Source organism: Polistes dominula, unplaced genomic scaffold (assembly GCF_049000335.1).
Source record: "Polistes dominula isolate Pdom_NZ unplaced genomic scaffold, Pdom_raw_medaka contig_37, whole genome shotgun sequence".
In the NCBI taxonomy this organism is placed as follows: Eukaryota; Metazoa; Arthropoda; class Insecta; order Hymenoptera; family Vespidae; genus Polistes; species Polistes dominula.
In genome coordinates this window covers 3777710-3794216 of record NW_028301169.1, presented here as the reverse complement: position 1 = coordinate 3794216, position 16507 = coordinate 3777710, and the positions used below count along the sequence as shown (strand labels likewise).

At 24.7% G+C, this 16507-nt stretch overlaps 1 protein-coding gene across 1 annotated transcript in view; it reads right to left on the bottom strand.

The window, feature by feature from the left end:
* Positions 1-16507, bottom strand: part of LOC149030442 (uncharacterized) — a 194043-nt gene that overhangs the window by 164428 nt on the left and 13108 nt on the right. The gene's annotated exons all lie outside the window — the stretch shown is intronic.

Here is a 16507-nt window from a genome sequence, read left to right as displayed (position 1 = left end):
ATTTTAAATATCTTCAAAATAATAGAAAAATCATTAAAAATTTTTTTCAGATTCCTTTTATATACCAGTTATTATAATATTAATTTCTTCGGCTATACCAATCATACTACAAGATATCAAATTAACGAATAATAACAATACTTACGAATTAATTTATCCAGTGGAATTTATAATCATCGAGAAGAAGAAAAATCCTTATATTTTGTTAATAATAAGTAACGTATTTATAATGTTCAATGGTATCGTTTCTTTAGCGAACTATACGTTTTTTATAGCATTCATTCAACACACATGTGCGATATTTCGTGTCGTCGGGTAAGACCATTAAACCCATAGAAAAATATTATTTAATCGATTGATAAGTAATGTCGGAACGTTTACTAATTTTAATTTTAATTAAATATAATTATATTTAATTATTTAAATACTTCTTTTTACAAAACCACTATTAAATATTTTCTAAATAAATGAAAAGTAAACTACAATTTTGTATAGTAAAAATTCCAACATTACTTACTTACATACACTCACACATGCTTGTGTGCGCGCGCTTACGTGAGCCGTTTATTTTGATAGCGACCTAAGTCCATTTTTTAATTTTTCCGTAAAATATTTTTTTGATAGTTAACTTCTATTTGTAGATGTTACTACGGGTCAACCAAAAAAAAATAAAAAAAGACTTAGGCCACTTTCAAAATAAACGGCCCATTTATTACAAAAAAAAAAAAAGAAAAATATATTATTTTTTAAATACTATTACAAAATATATTTATTAAAACAAAAATATAATATCGTATAATATTATTTATTACGTTATATTATTTTATAAATATATATAATTATATTTTAGGTATATATTAGAACACGTGATTAACGAAAATGAAGAAAATCTTTCTCAATTAATCGACAACAAAGAAATTTATTATAAATTAATCCGTGGTATTAATTATCACAAAATGGCGATTGAGTGAGTATTATTACATTATAATATTACATCTACAAAAATATATTCACGTAAATATAATAATTTATATATAATATAAATGAATTTTTTTATCTTTTTTATCTATTTTCAATTATATTTCTTATTTCTTTTATTATTAACAAAAGATATACCGGAATAATAAATTCATTTGCCGAGATCTGTTATCTGGTTCAAATTATAATGACTCTTCTCATCCTTGCTGCCGACATAATGGGAGTGAGTAATCTTTCAAAGAATATTATTATTATGAGAAGACAAAGGAATATAATCTCTTTTTGCCTTTCTCTTCATTTATCTATCTATCTATCTATCTCCTTTCCTCTCTCTTTTTTTCATTTATTAATTGGAATAAAATGATAAACCTTTCAACGTATTTCTTCAGCTTATGCAAGCTACTAGCACCATGAAATCTTTTACCATGACGATCATGTGTACCTTACACATATCAGGTATGATCATTTGGACATTATTTAATTGCATTATTGGACAAAGGGTTTTGGATCATAGTCACATCGTTTTTGACAAAACGTGAGCATTTAATTTTCTAGAAATTTAATATTATTTTATTCCTTTATAAAATCTTTAAAAAAGAAACTCTATTCGTGAATCATAATTATTACGAAAAAATATAATTTGTCTTATTCTTTCGTTACTTTATTTTTACGAAATAAAATAATTTTTTTTTTTTATGAAATAAAAACACTTCAATTATATATCATTTTTGCAAATACTTACAATTATTTAATTACTTATAAAATTATAGGTGCACGGTACCTTGGTATTTATTTACACCAAAAGTGCAAAAATTATCAACCTTAATATTAATGAGAAGCATGAGACCATCTTATTTATCAATTGGAAAAATGTTTATTTCATCGCACACGTTTTTTTCTTCGGTATTAATAATTTATATTAAATTAATTAATATAATTAAAAATATACAATATATTTATATATTATATGTGTATTGTAAAGTTGTTACAGTCATCTATATCTTACGGCATGTTATTACGATCATTTTCATAAGAAATATCACTGAACGAATCAACGAATGATGAAACTGGAACGAATGGACAAAACTGATCTCTCATCTTTAGCCATCATTAAAATATGTATTCACTAATAATAATATATTGTCACTTATATAAATATATATAAATAAATTTTTGAAGTTGCATATAATTTGTTTCCGTCGATATACAAAAATGAACATTTCTATTTTTTTCATTTGGTCAGTATAATTATAAAATAAGTAATCTATATTAATTCATATTTTATTAGATATATATTAAATAATAATTTATCTATTCAATCTTTCAAAGGTACAGTAAATTTTACTATGCTCGATGGAGAATTATTATTTATTTTTAAATTAAACAAAATTACTATATATAGTAATTTTACTATAAGTTTACTAATTTAATATACATTATATATATAGTATTCTAATTTGAAATCCTAAAAAATACTCTAATAATATTTTTCACTTTTTTTAAATAGCAATAACGTTAAAAAAAAAAACCAACCCCCGTAACATTAATAAAATCCAGCATGCCGACAGAGGATTAAAATATTAACAATTTTATATCTTTAATAATTCATTATATTAAATTAATATGATAATGACCACACACATACAATTACGTAATAATATTTTATTATAAACACTGAGAACAAAAGAAATATTAAAAAAAAACAATACTAATTATATATATAAAATTTAAAAAAAAAAATAATAATTAACAAAATCAATCGCGAAAGCTTTATAAGGATAGGTAAAGTAATTGAGTACCTACGTTGTGTCTAAAACTAATATCAAAATTCAAACTACGCAGGTAGATGTGTTTTCTATACGGTAAAATGAACGAGGGTGAAGTCGAGCGGTAGGGAAAAGAAAAGAAAAAAAAGCAGCAAAAAAAAATGAGTGAACGAACGAGCGAGCGAGTAAAAGGGGAGGAAACATTGAACAGCCTAGGGTGTACTTTAATTATACGTAAAGAGCTTAAACGTTGTAACCGATCGATCCTAGACTAGCACATGTTAATATTCTCACTTCGATTTCGAGCAAGCCTTTGTAACAATAACGTAATAGAAATATCGACAATTACTCTTCCAACAACCACCCCCTTCCTATACCTATCCTTCACTCTCGAACCACCCTTTTGTGTTACCACCGTTTTAACTTTAATATTTAATTTACATTTAACTTGTGTAACGCTCGTTCATGTCAAAATGTTTGTTCGATTATTTAAAATTAAAAAGGGAAAATAAAAAGTGAAAAATGAAGAAAATAATGAGAAGAAAAAGAAAAAAGAAAAAGTCAAGGGTCAATAATATCGTAGGGAACAAACAAAGTCCTTGAAGAATTTACGTTTCAGACGTGCAGTGGACTTTGAGAAAATATGAGCTACCCTATTAATCGTTATTACAACATCAATCGATTCTTTTTGTCGATGATCGGCATGTGGCCTCATCAAAATGAAAAAACTAAATTAATTAGAACAATTTACGTACAGGTAGTGATATTTTTTTCGATCGCATTAATGGTAATATTTTTATATTCTTATATTATCGGTTTAATACTTTTAAATCAGATTTGATGATATATTGTTTGTTAATTTAACATTATTTCCTAGATCTTGGAAATAATCAAATTAAAATCGGTGGGCTTTAATTTTGATTATTTTTTAAAAATCATTTCCTTTTTATTATTTTATCTTTGCGTTATCGTACATTATTACGTAGATTTCATCAAAATCAAAATGGTATGTATTTTACTCAATTCATTTATCTCAATATGATTATTTATTTAATATATATATATACAGTTCCATTATTATTCGCTTTAATATCACAGATTAAAGTTATTTGGAATCGTATTGAATGCGATTGGAATGAATTAATCGCTACTAAAGGAATTTATATTTTGGAAGAATACGCATCATATAGTAAACTGTATAACATAATTCTTATTGGTGAATAACAATTTTTCAAAGAAATCAATGTATAACTCACATTTATTTGATCAGTATTTTGTAAAAGAAATCGGTTAGGGCGTATGAATATTTTCTTAAATATAAATAATAATTGTTTAATATTTTTATATATTTAGATGGTCAGTATTTATAGTAAGGGTAAGGTTCATATCGATTTTTTTATTATAAATATTGATAATCTATTAAAAATAGAAAAATAATTAAAGAAAAACAAAACAATAGTATAATATAATAATAAAATTAACTAATTTATCGCGAAACAAAATTTGTTAGGTAATATTAAACAATTAATTATTTGATTGTAGAATATATTTTTAGCTTTTCAGCACACTGATCAAATAAATAAAATTCCTCGATACATATAATATTATTTTTTTTTATTTATTGATTTTCTAGGACTGTACTACGTGGCAATAATTTTTGCTTTAATACAAACAATATTACCAAAAGCATTGGACGTAATTTTACCATTGAACGAAAGTCGTCCACTTAAATCACCAATTCCAATGAATTTAATTTTAAAACAAACAAAATCTTTTTATTCAATAATAGTGAGCGTATTCTTTTTGTTAGTATTCTTTGGAATGGTAACAACAGCTGTAAATGGATTCTTCGTTGTGTGCGTTCAACATGCTTGCGCTATGCTTCGTTTCGTTCGGTAAAATAAAGATGAACAAAAAAATATATATATATACATGAAAAAGAAAGAAAAGAAAAATTTTTGTATCCCAAAAAAATAAAATGTAATAAATAAAAATTGAAAAAGAATGAGGATTATAAAAATCCTATTTTTCAGATACACATTGGATGAAGCATTCGAAAACATAGAACAAAGACAATACATCAACCAAAAGAATAAACGAATTTATCAACAAATAATTCGTTCTATAAAAGCACACAATAGTGCTATAGAGTTAGTATGAAATTGACTTACATATAAAATTTATATTGAAAATTCCCAAGGCTTTTAGTTTTACAAATTAAATAACAAAGTTTATTTAATAAAATCTAACAAGAGAAAGAAAAAAATGTAATTGACTTTTCATATTACCCTAAAGGAAACTTTTGATCTTCTTCATCTTCCCTCCGTATTGTATAAAAAATATTTATATTATATTATTATTTTTAATAACGACATTATACTCTTTATCATGACAGATTCGTTGAATACACAAATATCATTTATCACAAAATAATATTACTACAAACTCTTATTGGTTTTTTTACCATAGGAGTTGATATATTGCAAGTAAGTTCTTTTCTTTCTTCATTATTATTATTATTGTATATTTCATTAATTAGTTTATAATTTTGTTTAGTTGCTTAAAATTAAATCAATTTCAAACAATCAGGAAGACAGTTTAATGTGCGTGTTCCACTTATTTGGATCTTTTAGTTGGGGATTGTTAGCTAATATGCTTTGTCAAAATATAATTGATCATAGTTCGGCTATTTTTGATCATGCGTAAGTATATATTGACTGGAAATTTTTATATCAAATTAAGTAATTAATATATTATTGCTTTTTATAATTTAATAAATATGTAATTAATATTATTGCTTTTAATAATTTTATAAACGCGTAATTAATATTATTGTTTTTAACAATATTATAAACATTATTTTTTATGTTTTGTTAAAGCAAAGAATCTATTTGATTTAAAAAATATATATATATATTTTTATTAATTATTTTTTATTATTTATTAAATTAATATATATATATATATATATAATTTTTAACTATAGTCGAATTTTTGGCCAATTATGAGAAGAGATTTGACAATAAACAAAAAAATATTTTTAAATAAAAATTATTTTGATCGAAAAAAAAACAAATTATTTTTATGTTAGGCATAAAATGTGTTCAATCATGTTATGCCCACGTAATATATGTAGATAAGTACAATTATAAATAAATTTAATGTTAAACAAATTATTTTGTAGTTACATAACTCCTTGGCATTTAATTCGTCCCAAATCTCGACGATTATTATTATTATTGATGATAAACTCGTTAAAACCATGTTACATATCTGTCGGAAATATCTACGTATTGAGTAACGAATTTTACGCATCAGTAAGTTAATGAAAATTAATCGATAAATAATCAACTCAATTCGATTTTAAATAATGACTTTTTCTTCTTTCTTATTTTTCTAGTTCTTACAAACAATAATGTCGTTTACGATGATAATACATTCCTTGCAATAATAAATATTAATATGTTTAAAAAAATAAATAACGTTAAAATCAAAAGCAAACAAAGTTACAGTTTATACACGCACAGGAAGAAAAAACAAATAAGAATAAATAAGTAATAATATTTATTAATAATAATATAAACGCACAAAATATAATATTAACAAATTAATTGAAAGTTTATAAAAAAAAAGCTGTATCTCATGTGTTTATAAATTAAAATATTATATTTTCTATCCGACTATATAATATTGCATTTGTGTGATACGAAAAATATGCAGCAGCAGCTATGAAAAAAGGACCATCGAAAATATGAAAAATTTTATAATTAAAAATTTCATATTATATTTCAAAGTGTATATTATACTTGTTTTCAAACGTGTACTAAATTTTAACACTTTTTAATTCCCATGGTATATCAAATTGCGATTGGTTATGATTATTTTTTAAACTTTTTCTTTTGTTTAAAAAAAAAAAAAACAATCCTAAAAACATACGACAATCAAATGTTCCAACAAGCGACTAAAGTTTCTTTTTTTTTTTTTGTTAATTTTTGGGTAACATTCCTTTTTTTTATTTTCAATTTATTTTATATACAATAAATTCATTTTAAAACTTGTCAACGATAAATAATATTCGATTTTGGGTAAATTTGATTTAAAAGAAAGACAAAACAAAAAAGAAAATATAGAAAAACGCGTCAATTTGAATCAACGACCTTTAATTCCTTTTTATTTTTCTTCTTTTTTCTTTTTGTTGTTGTTAACGTGATCATACGCGAATTTTTATTACCGTTAAATTGATGTATCACGAGGGTAGGGGATACCATTTAAAATTTTAAAGTAAAAGTAGCACAGGATAAAAGGGATGAAGCATAAAATTTGATAAATATCCATTTGAAATTTACTCTCTTTCTCTCTCTCTCTCTCTCTCTCTCTCTCTCTCTTTCTCCCTCTCTTGATATTCAGATTAGCCAACCTTTTTGGTTAAAATCAAAATCATTGAAAAATTATTTGGAGTGAGAAGTTATAAAATAAACCGTTCAAATAAATGGCCGTATTAGTAGGTAAATTCCTACTTAAATTTAAATATAAATCTTTTTGTATCATAATAAAAGGCAAATCAAAAGAGTATACATGCAAAAAGGAGGAAACACAAATAAAGTAAATTAATTGTTTTTATGCCAATAGGACAAAAGAAAACAGAATTTTCTAACAAAAAGTTGATTCGTTTGAAGAACAAAAATGTTATTACGAGTTCTTTCTTAAAACATCAAAAAGAAATCACAAACGAAATGAAAAAAAAATAACAAAAAGCTTAAATATTGTATGAAAAAAAAAAAACAACAAGTAGAAAAAAACCCCATAATCAAATAATATTTATGACAATAGAAAAGACAATAAAAAAAAGTAGAATTTTTTTAACAAAAAGTTGAGATTAGTCGAAAGAATAAAATGGGATTATGAGTTCTCTCTTGAAACGTTGAAAAAATCAAAAACACGAAATGAAAAAAGTAAAACAAAAAGTTAATACATTGTATACGTAAAGAAGTTAATTTCTGTATCGATCGATATATCGTTTAACACGCGTCTTGTTGTCTTGCGGCAATTTAACTGTCTCACGGTAGCCGAGCTATTAAAAGAGACTGGATATAAAACTAGTAAAAGGGTTGTTTTCCCTTCGGTCAACGAACAACCCTTCGTTCCCATATAAAAGCATTTATAATCGTTACGTAAGATTATTCTTCCCATAAGTGCGAATAAAAAGTATATTGCTGATTTACATAAAGAAAAAAAAAACAATTAAATTATTAAATGAGACTATTGTCAAAGTTTAACATTTAACGTTAATTAAAAATATCTTACACAAAAAGTAATGTGTATTTTTTTTTGTTATAAATATATTCAATTTCTTTACTTTAAATATATCAAACTTAGAGTTAAGTTTTTTGTTTGTCTTTTGAGAAATACAAAATTAAATATAAATATAATTGTTCGTATCTCTAAAAGGGGGGGGGATTATTTATTTTTTTTTCTTTTTAAATTTGACTCTATAATATTTGTCTGGATAGTAAAATTGTTCAGCCACGGAATGAAAAATTAAATTTTGTTTCTGAACAGTTCGACCTACTCTTTACAAAACCATATATATAAATTTTAACGATAACGGTTACGACATACAACTAGAAAAATAGACAGATATATATGTGTCTACATACAAGATTATATATATATATAAATCTATGAGTAATAAATCTATAGCAACAATTGTAAAAAAATGTACTATAAAATAATTGTTATTCATTAGTTGCTATTTTTTTTTGTATACACTGATTGACCGGTTTCATCAATTTAACAGGTTTTTCCCTTTGATATTTTTTTTTCAATGTTATTTATATATAATATTGGATGTCATAACTCCATTGAATAAAATAAACCACACACACACACACACAAATACACGCACATCTATAAATCATTGATTCCCATTAAGCTATTCATTAGTATTGACGAGAGTATCAGATATATTTATCAACATTCATAATGAATTTTATGATACTGAAGTATATGGAATCATACCGATCACCAATTACACGTAGTTCATCGTGTACGTTCAACACATATATTTCTACATCATGTTCCGTGTCGTTGGGTAAGCACAAAAATTGTTATTTTATTCTATCTTCTTTTTTTCTATTTTTTTTTTTTTAATTTAATTAACGTTATACATATATATGTACGAACGATGTCAAATACAGGCGTTATTGTAAAACAGAAATTCGAATATTTGTATTTTGAATTTTATTTTTATTTTCAAAACGCTTACCAACATACCTCGGATATTTTTATACATATAAAATTAATTATTTTTTATTGACAAAAACAACAAAAAAAGTGAGCCAATATTAATTATTATTGTTGTCTATTGTGCATGTCGAAAAATAAATAAACTGTGTGTTCTTTTTTCTTGTTTTTTTTGGCTTTTTTTTTATTCGACTATTTAGTAGGTTAAAGAAGATATTATTTGTGTATGTGTGTGTATGCGTGTATGCTCGTTATAGAAGAGAAAAATATAAAAGCATCCATGAAATTATCCGTACGTTTGCTTCACTCATACCCCGTACAAAGCATCGTGTATCACAAAAGGACCATGGAGTTAGTGATAAATCACGTTTTCATGTGGATCGATAAATAACAGCAATGCGCATTGCTTTTACCTCGACGATAAAATGTCGCCTTAGAATGCGATACAAATTGCATCAAACGAGTTACTTTTTTTTTTAAATGACTGATAACGTTTAGTTCTATATATTGCATATATATATAAAGTAAGAAAAAAAATAAACAAAGATTTATTTTCGTTTACATATATATATATATATATATATATATATATATATATATATATATATATATTATCATAATTATCATCAATTATTATTCTCCCATTTTCGTTACTCATTTTGTACAAAACAAAATGTAATAGATCCTATCAATATATTTTCTTTTTTTTATATTATATATAATTTATTACTTCAGAAATACGTAATATTTTGAGAATTTTTAAGAAATAATTTTGTTTTGAATTTGAACAAATTTATATAAAAAAATAATACAATTTGAATTGATTTAATATTACTAACAAATATATTATAATAATATTTAAATTTTGTTTAATCTCGTAACGTACACACACACTCACGTAATATTTTATTCTTTACAAAAATAAAGATCAAGTATTGCACAATGGTAAATAAAGATGATCCACATGGAACAACGTGACGTAATTACAAACAAGAAATTAATACGAGTACAGGTATTACAATTATATTTCTCTTAGCACAGTGAACGTGAATTAAATTTATTTCAAATATATTTAATTCGTATCTCTATCAAATTAAAAAACAAAAATACAAATTAATTTTCACTCTGTTTCATTTTTGTTCACGCGAAATTTAAATATACAAACCCTAAAAAAAATATAGTACTCGATGATTCCGATCAACAGTAAACCAACGACTACAGAAAATGAAAGTACACTAAAGAAAGAATGAAAATGCGCATGCTTGAAGATTCAAGAGGAAACAATAAAACCCTCCTATGTATTTACAAATGAAATATTAATGATTATGTTGATGAGAAATGAGGGTTGGAAAAGAAAAAAAAATCAAATAAAAAATATGATACAATTGTATAGAACCTTACAAGGGTTTTATTAAATAATCACAAACGATCGATTTATACTAAACGTTTAAACGTTTACTATACTATTCTTTCTCTTCCCTCTCCTTATTTATTGATTTCCTTTTATTTTCTCATCGTAGATAATTTTACAAAAAAAAAAGAACTAATGTTATTATAGACAATTTAACTGTCACGAGAAATTGAAAATAATTTCAAAGAGAAATATGAAAGAATAAAATAAAAAATAAAGACAAAATAACAAATTATTCAATGTGAAATGGGGTAGATCTATCTTGTATTCTCAAACATCAGACGTTTATTGAGTTTCCAAGAGTAATGGACTTATTTGATAACAAATATTATAAATATAACCGATTGTTCATATCCTTGATTGGACTATGGCCTTATCAGCAACCATCAACAAAATTGATACGATCATTGATCGTTCAATTTATATTGGCGCTCATTTTATTCTGTATGGTATATATACATATATATATATATATATATAAGATTATTTTTATTCAGAAATTAATAATTATTGACAAAAATATTAAAAAAAAAATACCCGATGATTATTTATAAAACACAAGATTTCTCAAAATGATCGTTAACAAAATCATCTACATTGTTCGTGTAATTAAATGAAAATTATAGATCATTTTAACAAAATGAGTTTGTTTTTGGATATTTGTGAACGAAAATAAAGAGATAATATGTTATATGTTTTGGAAAGAAAACTTTCTATACTAATAGTTGTTTATTTTTAAGATTGCAAAAATAATCACGTCTGACAAGAACATAGTCCTGATCATCGAGATTTCAATCTATATTTCAATGTTCGTTTGCATCGTTTCAAGTTACATGGTTTCTTACATTAACGATGACAAAGTGTGTGTATATGCGTGTATATACGTATTTTACAGGATGTTTCTTTAGAAAAAAATTCACGAATTTTTAACATTTTACAATCAATGAATGACCTCGTTTAACATTCCATTGAATTTTGTTTCAGGAAAAAATAAAAAAAGAATACATCGTACCATGAAAAACAAAACATTAATTTGACTTTGAAATTTTTCACGCTTCAGTATAAAAAGAAAAAAAAATAATAAAAAACATTTACATCGTAAAAATAAAATTAATAAAAAAAGTTGTATAAAATTTTTAAATTATTATTTTTTTTTCAGACAAAAGAAACAACCTGTATATATTCATTTAATTAGACAAAAACGATCAAATTATTGATATAATAATTTTATTGTAATGTTAACATTGTAGGTAAAATTTCTCTTCGATCAAATCAAACGTGATTGGATTGAATTTCAGAATACGAAACAATTTTCTACAGTGGAATATTACGCTGAAGAAACTCAGATGTACACCATGATAATTATCGGTGATGATGATGATAATAATAATAATAATAATGATGATAATGATAATGATGATTATTGTTTTTAAAAAATAAAAAATAATAGGATAATCTATATTATACATGATATTATAAATTTAATATTTTTAATAATGTTATTAGTGAGTGTCTTTACCTGCGTAATAACAATTTTATTGGTACCTACAATCCCTATTATAATGGATATCATTTTACCATTGAACGAAACTCGGTCCCGTGAATTTCCAATTCCATTAGAACTTTTCATCGATGAACAAAAATATTATTACATATTTTACGCTACCACGATTCTATTTGCTATCTGTGTAACGATTGTAATTATAGGAAGTTATTCGATGTACATAACTTACATAGAACATGCTTGTGGAATGTTCACCATTACTGGGTAAGTTTTCATTTTATTTTTTTTAAATTTGACTATGTTATAAGATCAATTATTTTTATCCATCATTTTAATACGATTTTTACACGTTAGAAATACATTGGAACAAATTTTATACGAATTTGAAATAACGAAGGATAATTTTAAATCTATCATCATTCGTACTGTTAAATATCACAATAAAGCAATACAGTTGAGTATAATATTACAAATCTTTAATTATCTCAATTAATAATATTTTAATTATTTTAAATCTTTCATTGATTAAGATTCACCGATATGATTAACAGTATTTACAGTTACTGTTATGTCATTCAAGCTATTTTCTCAATGTGTTTGATAGCGGCAGAATTTGCACGTGTTGGTATAATACAACGTATTACATATCAATTAACATATAACTAAACAATAATAATAATAATAATAATAATAATGATGATGATGAATTATTTTAAAATAGATCATGTTATTGGACAATTTTAAAGATAATATGGATATTATCATAATAAATATGTTTAACATTATAGCAACGTTATATATAACATTTATCACTTGTTACATTGGACAAAAAGTTTTGGATCATAGTTTAACCATAATAGAAAAAGTGTAAGAATCGTTAAATTAAAATAACATACAAATTATATATTTTTTATATTATTTACGATTTTATTTATACATATTTTATAATTATATACGAACAAAATGATATGATCAAACAAAAAGAGGTGAATGATTGTACTAACTTGTATAATAATTAATAAAAATTCTTACAGATACACAATACCATGGTACCAATTACCACCAAAATGACAACGAATGTTAATGATGATTATGATGAAAAGTTTAAGACCATCCTGTTTGTTAATTGGCAAAATGTTTGTCTCATCCTTACAATTATTTATTTCGGTAAGTTTAAATTTATCAATTGAATAAACAAAAATTTGCATATCAAAAATAACAAAAAGAAAAGAAAAGAAAATGAATAAAATATAGCATTTAAATTATACGTATTTATCTATTGAAGATATTGCAAACAGCTGCGTCCTATGCAATGGTAATGAATTCTCTACGATAACGAAATCTACACTTTAACGAAGAGAAAAGTACAAAAAACCAATTAAAGAATAAATAACACATTAAAAAAAAGAGAATCAAATCTACCGAGTTACTCGTATATACAATATATGTATTACCTGACATATATAGATACAAAATATACTGAATAGAAATACAACGATACCCTCGATTAAATGTTACACAAAGTGCTCCTATTGTTTTCACGAAAGCCAACTACCGTTGTTCTGATGAATAACCGCGTAAGCGAAGAATAAAAAACACGAAAATAAAATTGCTAGTATTTTTCTGGCATCAACTTGTTATTTTCTCATCTTCCTTTATTTCTCTCTCACTCTATCTTTCTCTACTTTTTTTTCTATTTCTATTTCTCTCACTTTTTGGAATATAACTGACAAGCTGTTAAATTGACAAAGCGAAAAATTATTAAATTTTTATTTTCTTTTTCGAAATTAACCCTTCAGCTGTGTGTATGACGAGTACACTCATCATCATGCGAAACAAAATTAAAAAAAAGACAAGTAATTTTAATTTATTATTGAAACAAAAATTTTCATAAAAATTAAAACATATTCGCGAATTACAGTGATCTCAAAATTGTTAGCAAGTTGGGAAACAAGAAGAAAAAATTGGGTTTAAACATTCATTTAAAAAAAAAAGAAAAAAAGAAAAAAACTTTACGCGCAGTATGATCGATAGAACATTTAAGAATTTTATGAGAGAATAATTTTTTCTTTTATAAATAATATCAATAAATTTAAGCAAAATAAGATTACTGATATTTTTGCAAAATACCAACAACCATTTCGTTAAAATTTAATTGAATTTTAAAGTAGCTTTATATATATAAGTTTTCTGCACGTGAGGAGTATACTTAGCCAGTTCATTTTTAAAATACAACGGAAGGTAACACATTTACTTTTTTTTTTTAATATAAACTATGACGAATAAAAACATAAATTGTAAAATAATTTCTAAAAGGAATAAACAAGAAAAAGAAATAAAATATCAAGGAACGATGAGAACGAAAGTCTATGAGCAAGTATATACAACATTCGAAACGTAAATAAAAGGCTTGTGAATCGAAAAATAACAATACTAAAATATAAATAATATATAAAACGAAAAGAAATGAAGCAAAATAATGTTTAAAAAATATTTAAGAATAAAAAAAATAGAAAAGATTAATGAACGATATGATCCAAATTAAGTAAGTAAGTAAGTAAGTAAGTATATAATGAATTTGATAACAAGTTGAATCGAAGCACACAAACAAAATAAAACGGATAAAATATTTCTAGAAAAAGAAACAATAAAATAAGGAAAATAGAAAAGATCAAGAGACGATAAGATCCAGGTTAAACAAGTAAGTAAGTGAGTAAGTAAGTATATACTGCATTCGAACCGTAATGCAGCAACAGCTGCAGTGGAACGATCTATAAAATAAACGAATAGTAGAGGAGGAGGAGGTGGGGAAGAAAGAGGCAAAGGGTGGTTAAAGAAACAGATCGAGACTCGACTCAACTCGTCTCTCGAGGGATATCCAGAACGAATTGTCGATTCTCCTGTAGAATGCGTTCTTCCTTCTAACCTATATTAAAGTTGATAGAATAGAAGAAGAGGATAGAAAATGAGAATAAAGGAAATAGAAAGATATATATTTGAGGAAGAAGGAGGAATAGCCGAATACGTTCTATCATTGCAATAGTAAAATGACTTTGACATAGTGTCGAAATACGAGCCAAATTAAGTTTTACCAACGTTTGTAGTACCTGGTCCTGTTGACCAAGATTCGTCACGAGATTAATTCCGTTTATATGTAAACCGGTATTACTCTTGGGAGAAATGAATTTCAAGAACAAGATCATGAGAAGGAGAAGGAGAAGGAGGTGAAGTAGAGAAACTAAATTTAATAATAAATATTAATGACAAGTTTTCCAAAAATCTATCAACATTCCAAATTAAATACACAAAATTAGATGTTTATGTATATATACATTTGAAAATTTTTATTATTCGTAAAATTAAAAAATTCGTAAATTAAAATTTTATAATAGTAATTTTACGTATACAATATTTTTTATTTTACATTTTTGTACTAAAAGTATTAAATCAAAATAGACCTTATATTATTTAATAAAATAATTATTCGATAATAATAGTATTTTATGTTACAAGATAAACAATATTGTTCGTGTAAAACTTACAATTAGTAAAAAAATAAAAACAGCAAGAAAATTTCTTAACCATCAAATATATATTTAATACAATTTAATAATATATTCGAAAAGAATTTTTATTTCTATCAATTATATTTTAAAATAAAAATATATTATGTATATAACATATTAAAATAAATGTATTAAAATAATAAAAATTATAAGATAAAAAAAATGTATAAATGTATTAAAATTGTAAAATATTTATTCAATGGAATATACAAATTTAACGAATATAAAGCAAAGATTAAAGATAGTGACTCATCTAACAAAAATCAGTGATTATTTCATAATTGCATATTACAATCTAAAAGCATTTATTTAAACGTTAGAGTTGCAAAACTGCCTTTACATTAATACCGTAACAAGTTGATCAAATAAAGAGAAATATAGAGAAAGATAGAGAGAAAGATAGAGAGAAAGAGAGAGAGAAAGAAAGAGAGAAAGAGAGAGAGAAAGAAAGAGAATTTCATTTAATATCTCAATCTGAATTCAAAAGCTTACAGAGAGCAACGATTGACATTGTTTCCGACGCGTAATTGTTCGATTTTATGTTAATCCGTATAAACAATGATGAACAATATATGCAAGCTCACACAACTGTGAGAAGATTTCCAATGAGCTTTGTGGAAATGCTCGATTTCCAAAACAATACCACTCAGTATTTCTCGCTTCCTCTTTCATGATAACCTTCCAAACCTCATTTACCCCCTCCCCTTTTCACACACACCCACATATATACACATGTGTATAGAGAAGAAGACAGAGAGAGAGAGAGAGATTCACGTTTACGTATTACACAATAACAGGGTAGACGTTAATTAACAAAGCGTTCACCTAGCACGAAGATAAATGCAGATTAATTCGCGATTCATAAAGGTAAAATATAATCTTGTTTACGGTGCTTCCTAAGAGGAGGAAAATGAATATTCATAAAGAAGAAGAACTCAAGATAAAGAAAGAGAGAAGAATAGATAAAGATGGATAGAGATAGATATATAGATAGATAGATAGATAAAACAGGGAAGGGGGATAGGTGGCAAATTGTTAG